Below are 19,571 nucleotides of genomic sequence, written 5' to 3'. Positions count from 1 at the left end.
CCCAAGAGGAGTTTACTGCAGGAAATAAACTCAGAGGCAAAATCAACAAAGTGGAAACAAGAAGAACTATTCAAAGAATCAATCAAAAGAGGAGCTGGTTCTTTGAGAAAATCAACAAGGTAGATAAACCCTTAGCCAGACTCACTAGAGGGCACAGGGAAAGCATCCTAATTAACAAAATCAGAAATGAAAAGGGAGACATAACAACAGATCATGAAGAAATCCAAAACACCATCAGATCCTTCTACAAAAGCCTATACTCAACAAAACTGTAGAACCTGGATGAAATGGACAAATTTCTAGACAGATACCAGGTATCAATTTAAATCAAAATCAGGTTAATGATCTAAACAGTCCTATATCCCCTAAAGAAATATAAGCAGTCATTAATAGTCTCTCAACCAAAAAAAGCACAGGACCAGATGGATTTAGTGCAGAGTTCTATCAGACCTTCAAAGAAGATCTAATCCCAGTTCTTCACAAACTATTCCACAAAATAGAAACAGAAGGTGCCCTACCCAACTCATTCTATGAATCCACGATTTCTCTGATACCTAAACCACAACAAAAAGACCCAACCAAGATAGAGAACTTCAGACCAATTTCCCTTATGAATATAGATTCAAAAATCCTTAGTAAAGTTCTCGCTAACTGAATCCAAGAACACATCAAAACAATCGTCCATCCTGACCAAGTAGGTTTGATCCCAGGGATGCAGGGTGGTTCAGTATACAGAAATCCATCAACGTAATCCAGTATATAAACAAACTCAAGACAAAAACCACATGATCATCTGGTTAGATGTGGAGAAAGCATTTGACAAAATCCTACACCCATTCATGATAAAAGTCTTGGATATATCAGGAATTCAAGGCCCATACATAAACATGATAAAAGCAATCTACAGCAAACCAGTAGCCAGCATCAAAGTAAGTGGTGAGAAGCTGGAAGTAATCCCACTAAAATCAGGGACTAGACAAGGCTGCCCACTTTCTCCCTACCTATTCCACATAGGAGTTGAAGTCCTAGCCAGAACAATTCGACAACAAAAGGAGATCAAGGGGATACAAATTGGAAAGGAAGAAATCAAAATATCACTTTTTGATATGATAGTATATTTAAGTGACCCTAAAAATTCCACCAGAGATCTCCTAAGCCTGATAAACAGCTTCAATGAAGTAGGTGGATATAAAATGAACTCAAACAAGTCAATGGCCTTTCTGTACACAAAGGATAAACAGGCTAAGAAAGAAATTGGGGAAACAACACCCTTCTCAATAGTCACAAATAATATAAAATATCATGGCGTGACTCTAAGGAAGTGAAAGAACTGTATGATAACATCAAGTCTCTGATGAAAGAAATTAAAGAAGATCTCAGAAGATAGAAAGATCTCCCATGCTCATGGATTGGCAGGATCAATATAGTAAAAATGGTTATCTTGCCAAAAGCAATCTACAGATTCAATGCAATCCCCATCAAAATTCCAACTCAATTCTTCAACGAATTAGAAAGGGCAATCTGCAAATTCATCTGGAATAACAAAAAACCTAGGCTAGCAAAATCTCTTCTCAAGGATAAAAGAACTTATGGTGGAATCACCATGCCTGACCTAAAGCTCTACTACAGAGCAATTTTGATAAAAACTGCATGGTACTGGTATAGCCACAGACAAGTAGACCAATGGAATAGAATTGAAGACCCAGAAATGAACCCACACACCTATGGTCACCTGATCTTTGACAAGGGAGCAAAACCCATCCAGTGGCAAAAAGACAGCATTTTCAACAAATGGTGCTGGCACAATTGGCGGTTATCATGTAGAAGAATGCGAATTGATCCATTCCTATCTCCTCGTACTAAGCTCAAATCTAAGTGGATTAAGTAATTCCACATAAAACCAGAGACACTGAAACTTATAGAGTAGAAAGTAGGGAAAAGCATCGAAGATATGGGTACAGGGGGAAAATTCCTGAATAGAACAGCAATGGCTTGTGCTGTAAGATAGAGAATTGACAAATGGTACCTCATAAAATTGCAAAGCTTCTGCAAGGCAAAATACACTGTCAATAAGACAAAAAGACCACCAACAGATTGGGGAAGGATCTTTACCTATCCTAAATCAGAGGACTAAAATCCAACATATATATATATATATATATATATATATATATATATATATATATAGAGAGAGAGAGAGAGAGAGAGAGAGAGAGGGAGAGAGAGAGAGAGAACTCAAGAAGCTGGACTCCAGAAAATCGAATAACCCCATTACAAAATGGGCTCAGAGCTAAACAAAGAATTCTCACCTGAGGAATACTGAATGGCTGAGAAGCACCTGAAAAAATGTTCAATATCCTTAATCATCAGGGAAATGCAAATCAAAACAACCCTGAGATTCCACCTCACACCAGTCAAAATGGCTAAGATCAAAAATTCAGGTGACAACAGATGCTGGCGAGGATGTGGAGAAAGAGGAACACTCCTCCATTGTTGGTGGGATTGCAAGCTTGTACAACCACTCTGGAAATCAGTCTAGCGGTTCCTCAGAAAATTGGACATAATACTACCGGTGGAACCCGCATTACCTCTCCTGGGCATATATCCAGAAGATGTTCCAACCGTTAAGAAGGACACATGCTCCACTATGTTCATAGCAGCCTTATTTATAATAGCCAGGAACTGGAAAGAACCCAGATGCCTCTCAACAGAGGAATGGATACAGAAAATGTGGTACATTTACACAATGGAGTACTACTCAGCTATTAAAAAGAATGAATTTATGAAATTCCTAGGCAATGGATGGACCTGTAGGACATCATCCTGAGTGAGGTAACCCAATCACAAAGGACCTCACACAATATGTACTCACTGATAAGTGGATATTAGCCCCGAAACTTAGGATACCCAAGATATAAGATACAATTTGCTAAACACATGAAACTCAAGAAGAACCAAGACCAAAGTTTGGACACTTTGCCCCTTCGTAGAATTTGGAACAACACACCCATGGAAGGAGGTACAGAGACAAAGTTTGGAGCTGAGAAGAAAGGATGGACCATCTAGACACTGCCATACCCGGGGATCCATCCCATAATCAGCTTCCAAACGCTGACACTATTGCATACAGTAGCAAGATTTTGCTGAATGGACTGTGATATAGCTGTCTCTTGTGAGACTATGTTGGGGCCTATCAATCGCAGAAGTGTATGCTCACAGTCAGCTATTGGATGGATCGCAGGGCCCTCAATGGAGGCGCTAGAGAAAGTACCCAAGGAGGTAAAGGGATCTTCAATCCTATAGGTGGAACAACAATGTGAACTAACCAGTACCCCCCCCCCAGCTGATGTCTCTAGCTGCATATGAATCAGAAGATGGCCTAGTCGGCCATCAGTGGAAAGAGAGGCCCATTGGTCGTGCAAACTTTATATGCATCAGTACAGGGGAACATCAGGGTCAAGAAGTGGGAGTGGGTGGGTGGGGGTGTGGATGGGGGAGTGTGTGGGGGATTTTTGGGATATCATTGGAAATGTAAATGAAATAAATACCCAATTAAAAAAAAAAGAACTGCTTAACGAAAATAGTGACTCTGATTGTTATCTGTCTTACCTGCCTTAACAATAAATATGCAGTAAAAGTACAGTTGATATATTATACAAAGATTTTGATCCACTGTACTGAAAATGTTACTCAGTATTTGAAGTGAGGCATATTTTCCTGGTAATAAGTCTTAAATTTTTATATTAACAACTAAAAATGTAATAAAATTTTATTAATAAACCCAGGGGGACACACCTCTCAGAGCAGAAGGGTAGAGGTGATGGGAAGATGGAGTTTGTGATTGGGAGACTAGGATGGGAACAGCATTTGGGATGTAAATTTAAAAATTAACTAATTTAAAAGGTTTCTAAAATATCAAGTTATACCATATTTAACATGTAATTACCAGTATCACAGTTGTATCTTTATAATATTTGACAGTTACCAGAGTGGATGAAGTCACATTCTGCCCTTTTGGCATATATACCAAAAGGGTTTCATTCCCAGCCTCTACATGCTAACTCATAGCCATCTCTGGATCCAGATCTAGGTAATCTTGATACCATTTTCCAGCCTCTTTTCACACCAGGGAACCATGCCGTGACATAAATTCAGACAAGATACCCATACACATGCAAACATTAATTTACTAAGTCTTTTACCTTCTTGCTTTACTGTGTATATACAGTATAATGGTATCAGAAATTATTAATATATTACATTGAATCAATGAGTATAAAAAAGTAGAATTTGGTACTCGTTATATAATAGTAGGTTTTAAATATTTTTTTTCTATTAACTTCCATAGGATATAGAATACAGTTCTCAAAGGGTTGCTCTCACATCTGCATGACTCCCTTGGAGTGATAATGTTTCCTTTGTCGTTCATTGTTGAAGCAATAAAGTATATGATAAATTACTTACATATAACCTAAATGAATTCTGAAATTTAGGCTACTTTTCTAATTGAGACATCCAAATTTTTTTACTAAAAAGATTTTTTTTCAATGTTCCAAAGTTTGTGATCCATTTCCAAATTTAAATAACTCATGGTATACCATATATTTTTTCATGACTTTAGATGATTTCTGGACATGTAGGAAACAGAATGGTCTCGTAAGTGATGGAGCAAGTCACTTATACCATACAAACTTATCATTACTTTGTCCATTAGAAGGACATTTGTATTTGAAAATATTTAGTTAGAACTATGCACGTAAAAAGTTCTCAGCAAAATTGAAAAATATTATCTGAAATGGTTTGATAAGATAGAAAGATTGCTATTTAAACAGAATTTTTATTCTAGAAACTTGAAAAACCTTTATGCAGCTCAGTCAAGTGACTACACCCAGAAATCCTTCAGGACTTCTGATCAGAAGGGACATGCATGTATCTTATGACACTGTACAAGGAATCAGTGGTAACAAATAGGAGGGCACCAGCGGAAAATCTTGTAGATGAACCTATTAAATGATGTGCTTTAATTTGATGCCCAGTTCTTTCTCATTTGACACAGTCCTGTGTAAACAGTAGTAGGAATTTACTCAGTCATTGTTACTGACTCACTTGATAAGGTAAGAGAGCGATTAGACTCCCTGAGCTCCGCCTATTGTTTGACTGTGATTCTCAGCACCTGTTCCAATCAGTTGGAGGAAACCTCTCTGATGAGGATTATGCTAAGCTGCTGTGTATATCAGAATATTATTAGGAATCATTTCATTAATATTTGGGGGATTGGTTTTTTTAGGGTTTTCTTTTGCTGTTTGTTTGCTGGTGGTGTGTTTGGTTCTATCCTTGGACTTTGGGATATCCACACTCTGTTTCTTGGTCCTCCAGTGTCAGACATGGTCTACCCCCTTTCATGGCATTGGTCACAAGTTGAACTACTTATTGACTAGCTGTCCCCCCAGCACATCTTGAAGGCAAGGTTGAAGATTGTGTGGCTGGGTTGGTATTCCATTCACTCCACTGGAAGCATTTCCTGGCTACAGATAACTAATTCTAGCACCACATCCTCCATTACTAGGAGTCATAGCTAGGGTTACCCTCATAGAGTCCAGGAGTTTGCATTGCACTAGGTTGCTACCTTATTGACAAAATGTTCCCCAATTTCATTCATCTCTCCCAGTACTCTCTTCCTGCCCCTGCCCCTTGATCCTTGCTGTTCCTATCCCCACCTGCCCCCAGTTCATTCACAAGATCTATTATACTTTTCTTCACCAGGGAGATCAATACATCCCCCTTTGAGCAATTCTTGTTACTTAGCCTCTGGTTTGTGAATTGTAGCATGATTATCCTTTACTTTGCAGCTAACATCCACATATAAGTGAGCTCATACCATCTTTGATTTTCTGCATCATCTTTGTCATACTGGGTTATCTCACTTGGAATGATTTCTTTTTTTCTATTTCCATCCATTTGCCTCCAAATTTCATGATTTTTTAAATAGCTGAGTAATACTCAATTGTATAAATGTACCACATATCAGTTGAGGGTCATACAGGTTGTTTCCAGTTTCAGCTATTATTAATATAGCTGCTATGAACATAGTTGAGGAAAAATCCTTGTGGTAGAATGGATATATGGGTATATGCCCAGGAGTGCTGTAATTGGCTCTTGAGTTAGATAGATCAGACATTTTCTGAGAAGCTACTATATTGATTTCCAAAGTGGCTGTACAAATTTGCATTCCCACCAGCAATGGAGGTTTGTTCTCCTTGTTCTACATCCTTGCCAGCATTAGATTTCACTTGAGTCCTTTTATCTTAGCCATTGTTTTGATTTGCATTTCCCTGAAACTAAGGATGTTAATCATTTGTTTCTTAGCCTTTTGTGATTCCTCTGTTGAGAATTCTCTGCTTTGATCTTTACTTCATTTTTTAATTAGATTATTTCATTTTGGGGGGGGGGGTTGTTTTGTTTTGTTTTGTTTTTTTAATATCTTATTTCTTGAGTTCAGATGTGGAGTTGGTGAAAAATCTTTTGCTTTTCTGTGGATTGTTATTTTATCATATTGTTGGTGTCTTTTGCCTTATAGAAGCTTTTCACTTTCATGAAGTTCCAGTTATAAACTGCCAAACTTAGAGCCTGCATTATCAGTGTTCTGTTTAGGAAGTTATCTCTTGTGCCAATGTGTTCAAAGCTCTTTCCCAGTTTCTCTTCTATCATATTCAGTGTATCTGGTTTTAACTTGAAGTCTTCAATACACTTGGACTTGAGTTTTGTGTAGGGTGATAGATATGGATTTATTTGCATCTTCTACATGCAGATAGTCACCTGGAACAGCACCATGTATTAAAGATGCTTTTCCCTCATTGTATGCTTCTGGATTCTTTATTAAATTCAGGTGTACATATGTGTAAATTTAGGTCTTGGTCTTCAATTCAAATTCCATTGATCATTCTGTTTAATTTCAATGTCATGCAGTTTTTATTACTATAGCTCTGATCTATGACTCAAAATCAGAAATGCTGATACTTTTAAAAGTTCTTTTATTTTATAGGATTGTTTTATTTATTCTGGGTTTTTTTGTCTTTCCATATGAAGTCAAGTATTGTTTCAAGGTCTGTGATGAATTGTGTTGGAATTTTGATGAGATATCATTGAATCTATAGATTGCTTTTTATACGTTAGTCAGTTTCACTTTGTTACTCTTACAGATCCATAAACATGGGAGATATTTCCATATTCTGATATCTTTTTCAGTTTCTTTCGTCAAACACTTGAAGTTTTTGTGATACAAGTCTTTTGACATGAAAGACCAATTGAACTTGTGTACATAGATGCAAAAATACTCAATAAAATCAAGATCATATCAAAAAGATCATCCAAACAGAGTTCATCCCAGAGATTCAGGGATAGCTTAACATATGAAAGTCTTATCAGTGTATTCCACCATATAAAGGAACCCAAAAGAAAAAAACCACACATGATCCTATCATTAGATGCTGATAAGGCCTTTGACAAAATTCAACACCCCTGCATGATAAATTTCTTGGAGTGATGAGAGATACAAGGAACATACATAAACATACTAAAAGGAATTTATGTCAAACCTGTAGTCATCACAATACTTATTGGTAGTACTTAAAAGGTAGACAAAGAAAGAGGAATATAGAAATGATGAAAGACCAGTTTGTTTTATTGTTTGTCTGTCCTCCATCTAATAGATTTTTTTGTTTCTTATTACTGTTTTTTTATGATATGGAGGGTTATTAGACAGTAGTATGCATGTGTACAGTAACCTAATACTAGCAAATCGGAAAAGTCAGTGGGGATGTTTTAAGAAATCAAAAACATAGCTATATAAGTCTATTAAACTAATGGTAAATATAAATACATTTCTTAAAAGAAGGTCACTATAATCATAGTACATTGAATACATTTAATAAACTCTCAGAATTCCATTTTTAATTAATTTATTTATTTAATTTTTTTACACTCCAGATATTATTCCCCACCACCACCCGGCCCACCCACTGAATGCTCCACATCCCACACCTCCTCTCCACCTCCTTGCCTCCACATGGATGTCCCCACCTCCCACCCCACCTGACCTCTAAACTCCTTGGGGTCTCAAGTCTTTTGAGGGTTAGGTGTATCATCTCTGATTGAACACAGACTCAGCAGTCCTCTGCTGTAATTGTGTTGGGGGCCTCATATCAGCTGATGTATGCTGCCTGTTTGGTGGTCCAGTGTTCGAGAGATCTCGGGGGTTCAGATTAATTGAGACTGCTGGTCCTCCTACAGGTTCGCCCACCTCCCCAGCTTCTTTCAGCCTTTCCCTAATTCAATCATAGGTGTCACCAACTTATGTCCATGGGTTGGGTGCAAATATCTGCATCTGACTCTTTCTGGGCTGCTTGTTGGGTCTTCCAGAGTGCAGTCATGCTAGGTCCATTCTTATGAACGCTCCATAGCCTCAGTAATATTCAGGCTGTGGGACCTCCACTTAAGCTGGATCCCAATTTGGGCCTGTTACTGGACCTTATTTTCCTCAGGCTCCTCTACATTTCCATTCTTGTAGTTCTTTTAGACTGAACAATTATGGGTCAGAGATGTGACTGTGGAATGGCAACCCCACCCCTCACTTGATGTCCTGTCTTCCTGCTGGAGGTGGGCTCTATAAGTTCCTTCTTCCTACAGTTGGGCATTACATCTAAAGTCCCTCCAATTGAGTCCTGAGAATCTCTCATCTTCCATTCTGGTGCATTCTGTAGGATTCCCCAACCTCCTATTTCTTGAGGATGGCTGTTTCCCTTCTTTCTGCTGGCCTTCGGGGCTTCAGTCCTTTTCCCTTACCCAATGCCAGATCAGGTTCTCCTCTCTCCTCCATCTCTTCCCTCCCATGTTCCTCCCTCTCTCCTCCCCTGTGGTTGCTTTCTTCTCTTTCCCAAGTGGGGCTGAGGCATCCCCACTTGGGCCCTACAGCTTGTTGAGCTTTTTGAGTTCAGTGGACTGTATCTTGAGTAATCTGTACTTTTTTATTATTATTTTTGGCCAATATCCAATTATTAGTAAGTACGTACCATGCATGTTTTTTCGGGTCTGAGTTATACCTCACTCAGGATGATATTTTCTATTTCCATCCATTTGCCTGCAAAACTCAGGATGTCCTCGTTCTTAATAGCTAAGTAGTATTCCGTTGTGCAAATGAACCACACTGTCTGTATCCATTTGCCAGCCCAAGTTACTTTAGTCAGCAAAACTCTCAATCAACATAGATGAAGAAACCAAAATATTCCAGGACAAAACCAAATTCAGACAGCATCTATCTACCAATCCAGCCCTACAGAAGATCCTAGAAGGAAAACTCCTACACAAGGAAGGTACCTGCACCAAAGAAAGGACAAGATATTAAGCATCTCACAATGAAGCCAAAAGCAGAGAACCACAAGCACATAAAGCCACCTACAAAAAGAAACATGTCAGGAGCCAACACTCATCACTCTTTAGTATCCCTTAATATTAAATCATCTATTAGAAGACATAAGCTCACAGACTGGATATGCAAACAAGATCCAGTAATTGAAAGCATACAAGAAACACACTTCAATAACAAAGTCAAACACTGTCTCAGAGTAAAAGGATGGAAAAAAGTCTTCCAAGCAAATGGTCCCAGGAAACAGGCTGAAGTTGCCATCCTAATATCCAATAAAATAGAATTTCAATCAAAAGTTATCAAGTGTAATGAGAGAGGACAAATCATATTCATTCACGGGAAAATCTACCAAGAGAAAGTCTAAATTCTGAACATCTATGCCCCAAATGCAAGAGCACCCGCATTCATAAAAGAAACTTTACTAAAACTCAAAACATACATTGAACCCCACACAATAATAATGGGAGACTTCCACACCAGACTCTCCAATGGACAGGATGCAAGGTTTGTTCAATATATGAAAATCCATTCACAAAATCTACTCTCTAAACAAATTGAAAGGAAAAAAAAATCCTATGATCATCTTCTTAGATGCAGAAAAAGCAGTTGACAAAATACAACACCCCTTCATGTTAAAAGTATTGGAGAGTTCAGGAAGTCAAGGCTCATACCTAAACATAGTAAAAGCAATATACAGTAAACCAAGAGCCAATATCAAATTAAATGGAAACATACTTGAAGTAATCGCACTAAAGTTGGAGTCCAGACAAGGATGTCCACTGTCCCCATATCTATTCAATATAGTAATTGAAGTGCTAGCTGGAACAATAAAACACCAAAAAAGACATCAAGGGATACAAATTTGCAAAGAAATAAAGGTAGCACTATTTGCAGATGATGTGATAGTATACATAAGTGAACCCAAAAATTCTACCAGAGATCTTCTTCAGCTGATAAGCAACATCAGCAAAGTGGCTGGGTATAAAATTAACTCAAAAAGATCCTTTTTACAAATGATAAACAGGCTGAGAAAGAAATTAAGGAAACAACTCCCTTCACAGTAGCCACAAATAATATAAAACCAAACAAGTGAAAGACCTGTGTGGCAATAACTTCAAGTCTCAAAAGAATGGAAGAAGGAAGGAAGGAAGGAAGGAAGGAAGGAAGGAAGGAAGGAAGGAAGGAAGGAAGGAAGGAAGGAAGGGAGAGGGAGGGAGGGAAGGAAGGAAGGAAGGAAGGAAGGAAGGAAGGAAGGAAGGAAGGAAGGAAGGAAGAGAAGATGATCTCAGAAAATGGAGAGATCTCCCATGCTCATTGATTAGCAGAGTTAATATATTAAAAATGGCCATCCAACCAAAGGCAATCTACAGACTCAATAAAATCGCCATCAGCATGCCAACATAATTATTCCAAGACATGGAAATTCTCAAATTCATCTGGAAAAAAACCCAGAATAGCGAAAACAATTCTTTTTTTTTTCAATTTTTATTAGATATTTTCTTCATTTACATTTCAAATGCTATCCCGAAAGTCCCCCATACCCTCCCCCCACTCCCCCCCCCACTCCCACTTCTTGGCCCTGCAGTTCCCCTGTACTGAGGCATATAAAGTTTGCACGACCAAGTGGCCTCTTTTCCCAATGATGGCCAACTAGGCCATCTTCTGATACATATGCAGCTAGAGACACGAGCTCGGGGGGGGGGGGGGGGGTACTGGTTAGTTCATATTGTTGTTCCACCTATAGGGTTGCTGACCCTTTCAGCTCCTTGGGTAATTTTCTTAGATCCTCCATTGGGGATCCATCCCATAATCATCCACCAAACACAGACTCAATTGCATATGCCAGCAAGATTTTGCTGACAGGACCCTGGTATAGCTGTCTCGTGTGAGGCTAGGCCAGTGCCTGGCAAATACAGAAGTGGATGCTCACAGTCAGTTATTGGATGGAACACAGGGCAAAAACAATTCTTTAATGAAAGAATGGCTGGGGAAATCACCATCCCTTTCCTCAAGCTTTAGAATAGAGCAATAGTGATAATAACTGCATGGTATTGGAACAGAGACAGACATGTTGATCAGTGGAATAGAACTGAAGACCAGAAATAAAACCAACTACATATGGACATTTGATCTTTGACAGAGACACCAAAAATATACAATGGAAAAAAAAAAATAACAGAATTCCAATTTTTATAAGTATGAATTTTCATTTTTCCAGGAATCTACATTGGTCTATATTCCTTAGAATATACAAATAGTCTAAGCATTTAAAAGAGCAGCCTTAAATATTAAATAATAAGCTGATACATTATCTGAAAAAGAATATGTTGCTTAAATTTTCTAATGACTTTGGTTACAAATGGTTTTTGGTAGGGGGTGCATTGCTTTTCATCTGCTTGTCACTGAAGACACTCATTACCCACATGAATACTTTTAATTTATGACCTTTGATTCATCATTACTGTACAGAATTTAGAAGCCAAACTTGAGCTTTAATTTTGACCATATGATCTCTTCAGATAAAATGAGATATAGAAGTTAAATGAGAATAATTATGCTAAGTTGCTAAAAATAAATGTGATAATTTGTTGAGTATAATGTCTGGCACATGAAAATATTCAAATATTCAAAACTGTTACTAGTGGATTTAGCAAGAGAATTTTTTTTGCAATTAATAGTGTTTCTATTGTGTCTACTTGAAGGCTTTATTTTTCTGGAGCTTAAAACTTTATTCAAAAATTGTAACGGTAATAAAATGTACATAGATGATCTATAAATTTCATCTGTTACTTTTATCACTTATTAAAAAAATTCTTCAAGCCTTCAGTAGAGATTAATTTTCAGTGAACTATATCCATATGGCAATTTTAAAATTAAAAAATCATCTTTTTTTAATGTTGAATAGTCATAAAATCAAATTATGTTCCTTAAACAGTAATACTCATAATTTTTTTCATTTGTGTAACATAAAAATAGCTAACTGCTTTGCTTACAGAAATGTTTGGAATATGACTAAGCATGAAATACTTGTTAAGAAAATCTTTGAGATATTTGATACGTGAATAAAGGTGATATTTCAGTGGTAATTATAGTATATGTTAGCTCCCTGAAGGTAGGGCATTCAATTTATTAATTAATTAAGCATGCATTAATTTTTAGTATTTGCAAGTTTATTTATTACTCATTTTTGTCTATTTAATTTGAAATTATGTCTTTTAGAACAACACTTTGAGCTGTTAGCTGTTACTGCTGTGTAGTTACTTTCATTACAGGTACGTTACTTGCACCAACAGTGTAGCGCACTGATGCAGTACTTGATTTATATGTTACATATCCATAGTTCATGCTTGCTAGCCAAAGAAATTGTGGGGATTATATTTAACGATATGGTTTTTACTAGAAAAATGTGGATTCTTATAGTACTGTACTAGAATGCCACTTTTTAAAGTTTATAATTCATATCTCAGGATATCTTATGTAGGGGGATTATAATAACAATTTAAAGAAGCAGCTTGAATAATTAAATTATGTTATAGCCTATTCAAAGAGGATATTAGAATAATCTTTCTGTATTTTTCTTACGGCTATTATTTCTCACTTATTATTTCAAGTGAATTAGCCATATATTTTATAATCATAATAGGGTACAAGTTAAACTGTACCAAGTAAATCATTTTCAGTCAAATATTGACATGTGATGTGTATGGATAGACTTTCTCTGACATGTCTCTGCCCTCACTTTGTTTGCTTTTTCATTTTTTAAATTGTTTTTTTCTTGACAAATATAGACCTACTGGCCCATTCCCTTGGTTGTGGAGATGTACTACTCCTAGGTGTGTGACTGACAGGCGCTTCCCTGACTGAGCTTTCCCCTCAGCCAATAAGACTTTCTACAAGTTGGTGTTACAATAAAGTAATGCTTAAGGAATTACTTATTGATCAGAAATTCTCCATATTCAAAAGTATCCTGTTTTTTTTAATGCCTTGTTAATATGGAAACCAGTTGCTCTTTGTTCTGAAATTCATTGCTAATACATATTTCTCCATAATTCTGTGGGAAACAGAAAACAGTGCCTTTCTTAGTCTATGCTAAACATATAATATGATTAATTATGTAGATTGATCTATACAAAAGTATATAAATGAATTCATGTTCAGTCATTAGGCTTATGTAATAGTTTATATGTTTGACCACTCGGGTTAGGTTATTTAGACTTTTTTAGTTCCACATTAAAGTAATTAATTATTGACAATCTTTTTTTTTAATTTACTGAAGGAAATACTCAAATGCTATTTTAAATTTTGCAAAATATGAAAGTTCATCTCATGATTTCTCATAATCTTTCCTTGTGCTATAGTTATCTGAATCAGTGCTATTTAGAATTTGAATTTTAAAGTGTTTTCCTTTCCAAAGTACTTTAATCCTAATGCATTTTCATGTAAGTGGGATGTAAAAACATGTTTAACATATTGTGAAAACCCATGAAAATGTCTCAAATAATTTGCACTTTATTAAAGATAATGCATTTTAAAATAGACACATTTAAAAGTATAATTTAATTTAATTATAGAATAATTTTGGGTTGTTCAGTTTTTAGTTGACAAATAATATGTATACCATGTTTTGATTTGTGTATACATTGTAGAATGATTAAATCTAGACAATTAGCATATCTTCAGCTCACTAATGTTTTTATAGTGAGGATATTTAAAATTGCTTAGCATTTTAAATGCATATGAAAAACATTGTTAATGACGGTCACTATGCAGAGCACTGAAACATGAACTTCCAGTATAACCAGAACTGTGACCTCCATAATCAGCATCATTTTTCTTATTCCTCTTGTTCCTGAGCTTCCACTTGGTTTTTCATAACCACCTTTCCAGTATTTCCGAGATTCTATGTGAGTGAGATCAAACTTTGTGATTTCTTGCTTCTTGTAATATATATATGATATCAAATGTGTAAAAATTTTTCCATTATAAGAACATGTAATATTCCACTCTATATATGTAGCACATTTTTCTATATCTATCATTCATTGGTGGACACTGAGATTTTTTTAAAAATCTTGCCTGTGTATATAATGCTGAATTGTACATAAGATTACCAACCTTTCCTCAACCTAACTGCTTTCAGCTCTTTACCCACTATCTTAGCTTACCAAGACTGCTAGGAGATATTAGGATTCTATCTTTGAGTTGTTTTCAAGCATCTTTCATCATTACTTTACTTATTATTTTACAGAATATATCTTGCTGCATTCCCACCATCAGTATATATTTGTTCCATCTTCTCCAGATTTTTGTCAACTTCTCTTGTGATTGTTATTTTGAAAATAACCTTGATGGGGCAATTTTATCCCTTTGATTGTCATAGTTCACATCAACATCAGGTAGTTTTTGTTTAATTTTCTAATTGGAGCATCAGTTATCAAAGTGTGTAGCTTATTTTATGAATTTTCATCCTTATTACATGTTTAGACGTCAACATACAGATATGAAAAGGGACTGTCTACTAATTTGGTTTTTGTTTCTATGATTAAACACAGAACAAAGAGCAAGATGGGGAAGGAAAGAGGTTCTCTTACTTACAGAGCCTGATCATAGATGGCCACAATGGAAGTCCGGGAAGAAATACAAGAACAGGAGAGGCAAAGCCCATGGGGGAAAGTTCCTTACTTGTTCACTCCCATCACTTGCTCAGCCTTCTGTCCTGTACAACCCAAGACCAGTTCCCCCAGGCTACTCTCCTAACAGACTGAGCCTCTCCTGTAAACAGTTAAGGAAAATAAGTATGCCCCTCAGACCCCTAGAGGCAATCTTAGAGATCTAGTCCCTCAATTAATTTTCCTTCTTCCCAGAAACTCCAGTTTATGTCAAGTTGACAGTACTAACAAGCATATAGGAAAAAATTAAAAGCTTTACTCATGAGTTGGAACTTCACATCTCTTAGGGAAAGTCTGTGGAGCCTGTGTGTGTAAGACTACACCATGGATATAGTGTCATGAATGTTGGATGTGTGTTGAATTGCAACTTGGTAGATCACATAAGGTCCTTTTGTGTTTTGTAGGAACAATTCTGCCCCACCTAGAATCTAAAGGAAGAACATGAATTTTGAAGTAGGGAAAATAACTCTTTTTTTTAAGATTTATTTGTTTATTTTATGCATATTTTTAAAGATTTATTTGTTTATTTTATGCATATGAGTACACTACCATTGTTCTCTTCAGACACACCAGAAGAGGACATCAGACCCCATTACAGATGGTTGTGAGCCACCATGTGGTTGCTGGGATTTCAACTCAGGACCTTTGGAAGAGCGGTTAGTGCTCTTAACCGCTGAGTCATCTCTCCAGCCCAGAAAATAACTTTTAATAACCATCTTGATGGACATAGGATGATATTCCCTTTTGGTTTCGTTTGTATTCTCTTGGTAATTAACAGATTTTTATTATTTTAACTATGTGTTTGCCATTTCCACTTGTCTTTTGAGAAATGTATATTTAGATCCTTTACTTGCTTTTAATATATTCTTTTTCTTGAGTTTTATTAGTACATATATTTTGGAGACTAGCTTGTTCTTCACCTGTATGGTGGGAGAACTACTTCCTCCTAGTGAGTAGATCATTTGTTTCTTTTGTCACAGTCTCTTAGTTCATACAGTCCCTCCCTTCTGGCAGTTATTCTTTTGATCCTTGTGGTTTTAGGGTCCTAAGAGATAATTTTCTAAAACAATGTTGTAGACTATATAATGTTATTATTGCAGGTTTAATGCGTAGGACTCTTACCCAATTGTAGTTAATTTTTATACACAGTAAAGATAATTTTAAGACGTGTTCTGCAGTTTTAATCTCTGCATAACCATCCAAAGCCATTTATTGAAAGTACATTTTCCTCCACTCTACATATTTGACACCTTTGTTGCTTGAGTGTACTTCTTGGATTTCCTATTGTTATTAGTCAAAAGTTCTCTTTTTGTAACTTCTTTTTCTTATAACTTTATATTTTGCAATGAAGGGGTGTCATGTTTCCATTGTAAGCAATTGGCCCCATATTTCTTATTTGTTTTTGGTTTTGTCTGGATCTATACAGTGTTTAGTACTGCCTTTTCTAGACATGCAAAAGAAAATGATAGTGTTTACAATGATAAATTGAATTGTGTATCACATTAGTTCTGTAGACATTTTCACATGATTAGTCCCTGATGATGTATGTTGCTCCGTTTGTTTCTTCTTTTCTCTCATCAGTGTTATATTTTAGTCAAGGTACAGATGTTTCATATCATTGTTTGAATTATTCCTAAGCCCTTCATTTTTATACCAAATTAGCCAGGTTACAACAGGCCTTCACTGTTAACAAGCCACAGTTACACAAACAATTGCCACCCATTGAACCCCATATTTTAACGGTATTTGAGAAATGTAAACTGTGGACACAGGAAATATATTGATCCATAATTTTGAAACAGCTGTTGCTGATTAAATTTGATGAACGAAGAAAGAAAAGATCAAGAATTATTGTAAAATTAATGCTAGATTAAAAAATAAACAAAAATGAAAACAAAACTGATAAAAGTGGTTGACTCTTAGGAACTCGTTATAATTTATATTTTCATTACTGTTGATTATGCTCAATATACTCTGTTTTGAAATTCTTCTTTTTGGTTTATTCATTTTATTTTGTGTGAACTGTTTTGCCCGAGTATTAGTATGTGTACTACATGTATGCCTGGTACTGGCAGAGACCCTGAAATTTAACTTACAGATGCTTGTGAGCTATTTTGTAGGTACTAGGACTGAACCTGGGGCATCTGCATGAACAGTGACCTTAGCCTTCCAGCCACCTCTCCAGTCCTGCAAATTATTCTTGATTTTAATAATTTAAGTGTTGTTAGTCAATCTAGCTGAAGAATTTCTATATATTAATTTTGGATCATTTCCCCCTTGTATTTCACTTTTTTAAATCTGGATTTGACTTCTTTTTTTTTCTTTTACTCTTTTATAATGTCTGATTTAGATTTTATTAAATTCATTTTTAAATCTTTTTTAAATAAAGTATTCCAGTTTCTCTCAAGATACTTAATTTGACCTTGGGGTTATCTGTGAATATTGTTAAATTTTCTCATGTGTGAATGTCCCTATTCACTTGAAGAAGAATGGTATTTTAGTTTGTTTTTGTTTGCTGTGATAAACACTATGACAAGAAGCAATTTGGTCTTACACTTCACAGTCAATCTTGCAGGAACTGAAGAAGAGACAATGAAAGAATGTTCTTTACTAGCCTGCTTCCCTTGACTCATTTTTCCTGGCTTGCTCAGCTACTTTTCTTATACAGCACTGGCCCATCTGCCTAGGGATGATATTGACACAGTGGACTGGACCCTTTCTACGTCAGTTCTCAATCATAAAAGGTCCTACAGTCATGCCCACAGACCAGTCTGATGGACGCATTTGAAGCTTCCTCTTCGATGTGTGTTGACAAGGGAAGTTAATTATAACAAATGGATTTACACACTTGTTGGTCAGAGTATACTATGTATGTACTGTGCCTAATTGGTTTATTATGTTGCTCCTGTCTTCTGTTTATCTGTTGGTTTTCTGCTTAGTTATATCATTCATCATTGAAAGGTTAGCTAAGTCTCCAATCATTGCTTATGTGTCTTTTTTTCTCCTCAGTTCTGTGATTTCTGGGACTTTTTTTTTTGTCAGGGTTTATTTGTGTCTAATAGCTTTGTCTTCCTGACTTTCACTATTAAAAATATCTTTCTCTTGATTATACTTCCTTGCAGTATAAATGCATCTTGTCCAGCTCTCTGGATTGCTTTTCTATCTCTGACTGGAGAGTAGTACATTTGTATCTGGGTGTGGTGCAGCATGATTTTACTCCCACACTTAGGAGGCAGAAGCAGGTGGATCTCCATTCATCTGAAGAAAGTATGTGTGTCTATGTGTGTACCAGTGTATTGTAAACCTATATTACTTGGTTTCTTGTTCTTTGTGTGAGTCATATGCTGCTTCAGAGTTCCTGTAGCCCAGTTATGACTTGAATTTACTTTGTAGCTGAGGATGCCCTTAAATTCTTGATGATCCTGACAGAGGAAATTATAGGTTTGGCCTAGCCTGACATGGCCCAACCCTCTGTGTCTCTTTTAAACTTGCAAGGATATTTTATTTGATATTAAGTAAGTTATGAAAGCTCATTTTTTGGTTAAAATAAATATGTTTTGTACTTTTTAATTTTTGATATTTGATATCCTTGTACTATATACATATATGCACATATATATTGTTGATAGTGTGTACTTGCGTCAGGTCTATTTTACATTCTGCCAATCTCATTCTTATGATAAAAACTGATAATAACTGGTGTTTGGGTAGGAATTAGATCTACCGTGTTGATATTTGCTTTCTGTATTTGTCTTTCCATCTCTAGTCCTCTGCCACTACCAGCTGTTTCTTGTTCTGTTGTTATTTCTAACTGGCATTTGAGGGTATTTATCTAACCTCAGAAAAAAAAGAATGAACAAAAATGTATATACAATATTATATCTTTTCATTGTTTAAAAAAAGCCTAAATGTGGAAGTTTCAAGAGTAATTGCAGTAGGTAAAAGCAAAGAATCCATGTAAACTTTAAAATCGCTATTTCTAAAGCTGACTATATCATTAAATACCAATTTGGCTTTACTTTTGGATGGAGGAAAAGAAAGTAAATCTTTCATATATTCTGATTCTTAGACAAAGAAATGGGGATATTCTTTGTCATTCCAAATTTATCCCATATATATGTTTGTGACAAGCGTATCTCTGTAGCTCTAGCTGACTTAGAACTCATTTTGTAGACCAGACTGGCCTCAAACTCAGAGTTCCACCTGCCTCTGCTTTCCAAATGCTAGGATTAAAGGTGTGTGCCACTATGCCCAGAAATCCTTTATAATATATTTGATGACTTTTTAAAGATAAATTATAAGTCTATAATAAAAGACAATATTATAAAATATTTACGGTAATAGTATATTGCTTTATGAAGTAAAGCTAACACACCTGCATTGCGTAGTGGAGCGAATGCATGGGGTTAAAATGCTGAGATGCTATCACTAAAAAGCAAAGCAGACAAACTGCTGAGTCAGTGAGTAAAGTGTTTGTTGTA

At 36.0% G+C, this 19,571-nt stretch overlaps 1 protein-coding gene across 11 annotated transcripts in view; it reads left to right on the top strand.

The window, feature by feature from the left end:
* Mbd5 (methyl-CpG binding domain protein 5) overlaps window positions 1–19,571 on the top strand; it is a 377,887-nt gene that overhangs the window by 114,908 nt on the left and 243,408 nt on the right. For 5 of the 11 annotated variants that reach the window (XM_085834925.1, XM_085834929.1, XM_085834922.1 and 2 more), the window contains one exon: window positions 12,641–12,693. The exons of the other annotated variants lie outside the window; for them this stretch is intronic. The gene's annotated coding sequence lies outside the window, so the exon portion shown is untranslated. The remainder of the gene's footprint in view (window positions 1–12,640; window positions 12,694–19,571) is intronic. 11 annotated transcript variants of the gene reach the window in all.

This window comes from Mus caroli, unplaced genomic scaffold (genome assembly GCF_978045245.1).
Source record: "Mus caroli unplaced genomic scaffold, Mus_caroli_1 scaffold_2, whole genome shotgun sequence".
NCBI classification, from domain to species: domain Eukaryota; kingdom Metazoa; phylum Chordata; class Mammalia; order Rodentia; family Muridae; genus Mus; species Mus caroli.
This window is presented reverse-complemented; position numbering and strand designations above follow the sequence as displayed.